This window comes from Quercus suber, unplaced genomic scaffold, assembly GCF_002906115.3.
Source record: "Quercus suber isolate HL8 unplaced genomic scaffold, Cork oak 2.0 scaffold_384, whole genome shotgun sequence".
NCBI classification, from domain to species: Eukaryota; Viridiplantae; Streptophyta; class Magnoliopsida; order Fagales; family Fagaceae; genus Quercus; species Quercus suber.
The window spans coordinates 86,205-93,280 of NW_027069836.1; positions in this window are offsets into that span (position 1 = coordinate 86,205).

The window sequence follows — 7,076 nt, forward strand, 5'->3', positions numbered from 1 at the left end:
TTTTTTTTTTTTTTTTTTTTTGGGCTGTGTTTTGATGGGTTCGGTTCCGACGGAGGTGGGTGGGTTCGGATGGGCTAGGCAATGACGATGACGGCGATGAAGATGGTGGGTTTGGAGTCTGGGTTGACTTGGATTATAAAGGTTTTGGGTTTGGAAGTGGGTGTGGGTGAGGGTGTGGAGGCGGTGGGTTTGTCGGGATTTGTGGTTGAGGTGGTGGCTGTGGCGGTGGTGGGGCTTCCGATTTGGTTTTGGTGGGCTATGGGTTGTGGGTCAAGGTTTTGGGTCAGCGGCATTGTGGGTCGAGGTTGTCGATTTCCGATTGTGGGTCAAGGTTTTGGTGGGCTATGAGTTTGTTTGTTGATTTCCGATTTCTTGTTTGTTCCGATTTGTTGTTGTTGATCAGGGAGTTCCGATGCAGTTGTTTGTTATTTGGTTGATCAGGGAGTTCCCATGGGTTTCTGCTATTTTGTTGTTGCTGTTGTTGTTGTTGTTGTTGTTGTTGTTGTTGTTCTGATTTGTTCCGATGGATTGTGGCTGCCACGGCGGCGGCGGCGGCGGCGGTGGCAGCAGTGTGTGGTTGTTGTGGTTGTTATTTATTGGGTGGGATATATTATTTTATTAGGTTGTTTATATTATTTTAATGTGTAAGAAATATTATTTTAATATATAGAATTGTAGTATAAAACATCTGATAAATGAAATGTTGTAAAATAATGTGGTAAAATAATAAAGTAGGATTTTAGTGTGGCAAAATGGCATAATTTTTGCCACATCTGATGCGGATGCTCTTAGGGCATGGATGATATAATTGTTAAATGTTATTGTACTATAATATCCCCATTTAATAAATAATTGATTGCATATGCATGGTAATTTTACTGGTATAATAACTTGTAATATGCTTGTGTGATAATACTATACATGTTAATTAGTAAAATAATAAAAAGAGGTAGCTGTATGCAATAGTGATGATAGGAAAATGAGTAATGCTGTAATGAAAAAATGAGTAAGAGGTAACATTACAAACTTTTTTACCAAAAAAAAAAAATTACAAACCACTAATGTGGTGAGTGGTTATTGGTAAATGAAAAAATAATATTAATGGTAGGTTTAGATGAAAACCAAAAAAAAAAAAAAAAAGTTAGACACATTAACAATTTGTAAAAATACTGTAAAATAGTTTATAGTCATAACATTACTCTAGTAAAATACTTATATAATTCATTAATTTTTTTTTATATAATTCAGATATGTAAATTCATAAATGTGATTAATTATGAGAAGCCTCAAGTTTTTTGCTATTCTTTCTCAAGACAAAGTCAGGAATTGTTTTTGGGACCAACACATAAAAAAAGAATCATTCAAGAATAAGAATTAATACTAACATTTAAAAATAAATAATACATGAAAATAAAACTAATATCTGTTAAGTATAATATATATTCTAAAGAAACTCCCAGGTAAGTAAAACAACAAGCTTTGAATTATGCTTTGATTGACGGGATATTGTATCAGCGTGGAAAGGACGGACTGCTCCTTAGGTGTGTTGAGTGAGCAAGAAGCCAAAAAATTATGTTTCAAGTCCATGATGGATAGAAGTAGGCGAGTGCCTGTTTGCCTTCACGAACGTATAGTAACTCACTAGCCCTAAACCGTAACTGAAACACTCTTTTCTCCAACCCCATCCATATATATATATATATATATATATAAAAGACAAAAATAATAGTTTTTTTTTTTTAATGCAACTTGTAGGGTTAGGATTTGTGACCCAAGCCCAAAACAATAAATTTTTAGAGTATGGACGATAGAGCTAGGTTGATTGTGGATCTCACAACGGTTGATCACAACGTCCAAGTACGAACCAGCGTAAAATACACGTAAAGATCAAATAAGCTGAAGTCCGAAGAGACTTATGATAGATTAAATATAGGTTACAATTCTTGGTGTTACAGTAAAATCTTTCTTTTTCCTTTTTCCCCCCCCCCCCCCCAATTCTTAGGAGCCCTTCTTCTTTATATAGTATCCTTCCCCCTCATCCCCATCGTCCACTTGTTCTTTATCTGGGTACCTACTTGAGTGTATGTCATGTCATGTATCTTCCTCAGCTTTTTGTGAGTGGCGGTAACTGAGTTTATACTGTTTAGGGGTCTTCTCCACATAAATGCGGCCAAAAAAGGTGCTGCAGTGCATTTAATACGGTGGTGGTAGCTTTTTCTTTTAGATATTTCTCCATACTTTTTATCTCCAGGTGTGTCCAAAGCTTATCTAGACTGCTGAAATCATTAGTAAACTCATTCGAACCCCCTAGATATTTATATGACCAAGAATCTTGACACCCGAGGAGAATGATCTCTTTGGAACACTAATGCTCTCTTCGGACGGATCTTCTTCGCTCCCAAATATCCTTCTTTCGTGCTGTAGAGAAGAAAAATTCCCGACCTATCACAAGCTGACACGTCATACTACCAAGTCCACAAAATACAGCCAATTACAAAGCGCCACATATTGCTGCTAGGTTTTGCTATCACTATTCAGAAACCAACAGAAATTTGCCAAGTGTCATGCAAAGACCAATCACACATCATCGCACGTGTAAGCGATGACATAATCAGCTTCGCACGTGTAAGCGATGACACAATCAGCCTCGCACGTGTAAGCGATGACATAAGCGGACCAATCAAACTCTGCCATATGTCACCAATCAAACTCTGCCACGTGTCACCAATCAGACTCCGCCACGTGTCGCTTACCTACCCCTAAACTCCTATAAATAGAAGCCTTCCTAAGGCATTTCAAGAGGGGAGATCCAAAGAGATCTGAGGAGCTGAGGAGATCAAGAGATTAGGAGAGGACCAGGCCATTGGAAGCACTCAGAAGTCCAGAAGCTCTGCCGGAACCAAGCTCTAAAGCCTCCAAGAACTTCAAGAACTTCAACTTCGAATAAAAAGAACATTCGAAGGAAAATCATCCAAATCATCCGCCTAGATCCAAAAGTTTGCGGGAATCAAGCCTAAAGTGTCCGAAAACATCAACAAATCACAAATCAGCGAAGCTCTACGGATTCAAGCCTCTAAAGCCCCGAAGAACTTCCACCACAAACCTTCGAATACAAAGAACATTCGAAGAGGAATCATCCAAATCATATTCCTAAATCTCAAAGTTCACTAGAATCAAGCTCAAAAGCCTCCAGAAACCTCACAAACCACAAATCATTGAAGCTCTACGGATTCAAGCCTCTAAAGCACCGAAGAACTTCCACCACAAAAGAACGTGAAGAACAAAGGATTTCTAACAAGCTCATAGCCAGAGATTCATTGTAATTTCGTTTCAACAATCTTCGATCCATCCTTCTACCAAATTGAAGGATACTTTGTGTTCAAGTGAAAATCACATTACCACAAATCCAATTAACAAATCTTTCAAGGAGATCGAATCAGAGGATCACTCTTTTGTAATTACAGAGAATTGTACCACACATTCATCAATACAAATTCACATTTGTGACACTATTTTACTTGTTTGACTTATTTCGAACCGAGAAATTTAGTCGTCCACACGTGCAAAGTACCCCTCAGCAATTTCAGCCTCTTCGGACATACAATAACTTTTACGTTGGGCTTTAGGCCCACTACGTGTGGTTGGACTTTTCCCCCCCACACAACTCATCTTAATCATTTATAATATATCAAAACAGAACTCGATGTTATTTTAAATCCTAAAAATTATCTACGATTAATTTTGTATTAAATTTAGCAACATTGTCCCTTTTGAATCGATGTATAGAATCAAACAATGCATTAGAATATCATCTTTCATTTTTATTTTTTATGAAACATAATTTTGATAATATTCATGTTTGAAAATACTTGTTCCATAGTTGTATTCTAAATTAGAAGAATAAGTACAAGTACAATTACTGTATAATTAAATTGGTAGGTTAGTGATTTTCTAGTCCTTACTTATAACTGGCACAATTCAAAAGTATTTAACAACTTTTGAATTCCAAATGTCAAACTAATGAACATTATTTGTGAATTTTTGGGGGTAAATTTGTTTACTAACAAACAAATATCATCAGTTTTAAAAAGATTAATATGTCTCTCAAATATCCAAAGTTGAGTTAAGAAAAAGGAAACCCTAGTTTATGTTCACTAAATCGATTATTTGATTCTCCTAATTTTAAATTAATCAACTGTAGTTTAAAACATATCTAATCAATAATGATGCTTAATTATTGTATAATAATTTTGTTGATGCGAAAAAAAATCCATTAGGTGAACTAGACAAATGATAGTACCTAAATCTCGAAATCCCAAACTTTCAATTTTGGGTCCCAAATAAGCCAATCACCAAATATCAAACGAAACAAATTTTTTAAAATGAATAACTCGTGAGCTTTTTCTGAAAATGGTTCATCGACCAAATATACGGGCTAGTTAGTCACTTAAAATTTTAGATTTTTGGAGAGCTAATTTTCAATTGGGAACAACATGAATTTTTTGTACCAAAACTTTGTTTCATGTATAACATGGGAAAAAATTGCTAAATGCCCTTTTTGGGCAAAAATAGCAGCTCTTTGTCCCATTTCCCAAACTAATATAGAAAATGCCTATTTTTTTAAACTTGATTTGTGATAAATTGAGTTAGGTCCTATAGCGGCGTTTTTAAGAAGCATATAGTGACGTTTTCAGGATCTATAGTGGCATTTTATAACTCGACTTCTATGAAATTGAGTTATAGGTAAAAAAATAAAAAATAAAAAATTACCTATAACTCGATTTCATGGAGGTTGGGTTACAAAATGCCACTATAAGTCCTTAAAAACACTGCTATAGGGCTCTAGAATTTTTTTTTTTTTTAAACTCAATTTATCACAAATCGAATTACAAAAAAGAGACATTTCCCTAATTAGTTTGGAAAATAGAGCAAAAAGCTGCTATTTTTGCCCAAAAAGGGCATTTGGCAATTTTGTCCATATAACATGTGCATAATGGCCACGTAGATCATTGGGAAGAAATTCTTAGAAGGTAGTGAAAATGGCCATATAGCTCTATTACCATTGATAGTCCCAAAGATGGAAGGTGATCCCATGAGAGTGGTGACCACACATGGTAGAAAGTTTGTAGGATTTTTTTTTTATAAGAACCTGCAGGTTATGAGAACTCTTCTATTTATAGGAGACTTTTGATCACAAACCTAAGAAGAGTTATGCCTCTCGATCTCTCTAGGTTACAACCTTTCACCAAACAATGTAACTTACATCATGTGAAGCAATCCAATATTTTATGGGTTTGATAAAGTACACAAAGGTAAATTGTATTATGGTTATGATCACCCTAAGAAACAAAAAAATTGGTGAGAAGATTTTAATTAGTTATATATATTTCATTAAAATGGTTGAGAATATACAAATTTATAAAGAAGTATTAATTAAGCACAAGATATATTATTAGAAGTTATTCATGGATATTCCAAATTGGTTTTTTATTATCTAAAATACTATGTTTGACTCTTTTGCTTTCTAACTATAAGGTGGTATTCACTTCCATTTAGTAACTTGACTTTGAAATTCAATGGCTCCCATTACCAAATCGTCCTCCATTCTGTATGGAGAAATGAATTGATTGTAATGCTTATAATTGATTCTCTCCGGTTGAGGTTCTGGTGGAGCTTGTGTCACCGTTTGAGGAGGGGCTTCTTGTTGTTGTTGAGGTGCTTCTTCAGTCTGAGGGGCTTGTTGTTGTTGTTGTTGAGGTGCCTCTTCAGTCTGAGGGGCTTGTTGTTGTTGTTGTTGTTGAGGTGCTTCTTCAGCCTGAGGGGCTTGTTGAGATTCATTCTCTGGCTCATAGGCACTTAGTTGTTTAGCTTGAGTATCTGTTTTTGATTTCTTTTTACTCTTCAATCCTGGAAAGAGAGGCACCAAGAGTTACATTTTGTTACTACACATCATTACCGTATAAAGTGAAAACTTTAACATAGGAGTGATGTTATGAATAGTTACTACAAAATTTTTATTATGTAAACCTTATAAACTGCTATACATGTCGATTTCTAAACACGAAAACAAAAATATAACTAAACAACTGGTTGATATCACAATCTGAAATTATCATTGTCAAGTCACTTTATGACTTTTTGTAGCAAAATTGATAATAATATAAATATATGCCTTGAAATTAATAACAGGTGTAAACATTGTAGGAAAAAAAAAAAGTGTCAACAGGAGGTTTTTTATCATAGTATCATACCAAATAATTTCTTCATTTTGTGTTGCGTATATATGAAGATCAATTAGCAAAGTCCCTATTTATAAAGAATGATTAGGTTTATTTGTAAATGAAGATGCATCATGTGTATTTATAACTAATTCCATATCTTTAATCCCATAAAAAAAAAAAAAAATTCCATATCTTTAAATGTAATAAACTTTAAATTTCTAACATGCTTATGATTAAATGCAGAAAATACTAAAGTAACATGCATGAGAATTTAAGATTGAAATCTACAACAAAATACTATCTCAAAACCATAGAGTGAAGTACTGAAGTTAAAATTGATAGAAGATATATTGTCCCATGAGGCATGGATTATAATCATTAAATGTTTTCGTATGAAAATATTTCCATTGAATAAAAGAATTGATTGTATAAACATGCTAATTTATATTGTATTAGTAATAATTGATTACATATCTTAAGCAGGTATTTTTTTTTTTTTTTGGGGAAATAAAATTTCCCAGGTGGTGATCACTTGTTGAAAGTTGGCTACATGCTGGATTTAAATTAAACAGCAAACCCCCATTTGACTTGTAAACATCCTTAGACTTTAAAATTGAGCCAAATATAAGGAGTTCACAATATGCTCACAAAATTTAATTTTTTTAAAAAATATCTCAACTCTAAAAATTCTTTTTCTTTAATTCTTTTAATTAAAGAAAGGAGGCCACTAGGCCAAAAAAAAGGGGATTCATTGGAGTAGTTGATCAATATACTTTTCCCTGCCAACTCTTATATTTGGGGACCCTAACTTTACAAAGTATTAAATATATGATATAAAAAATATGGAAACGTAGC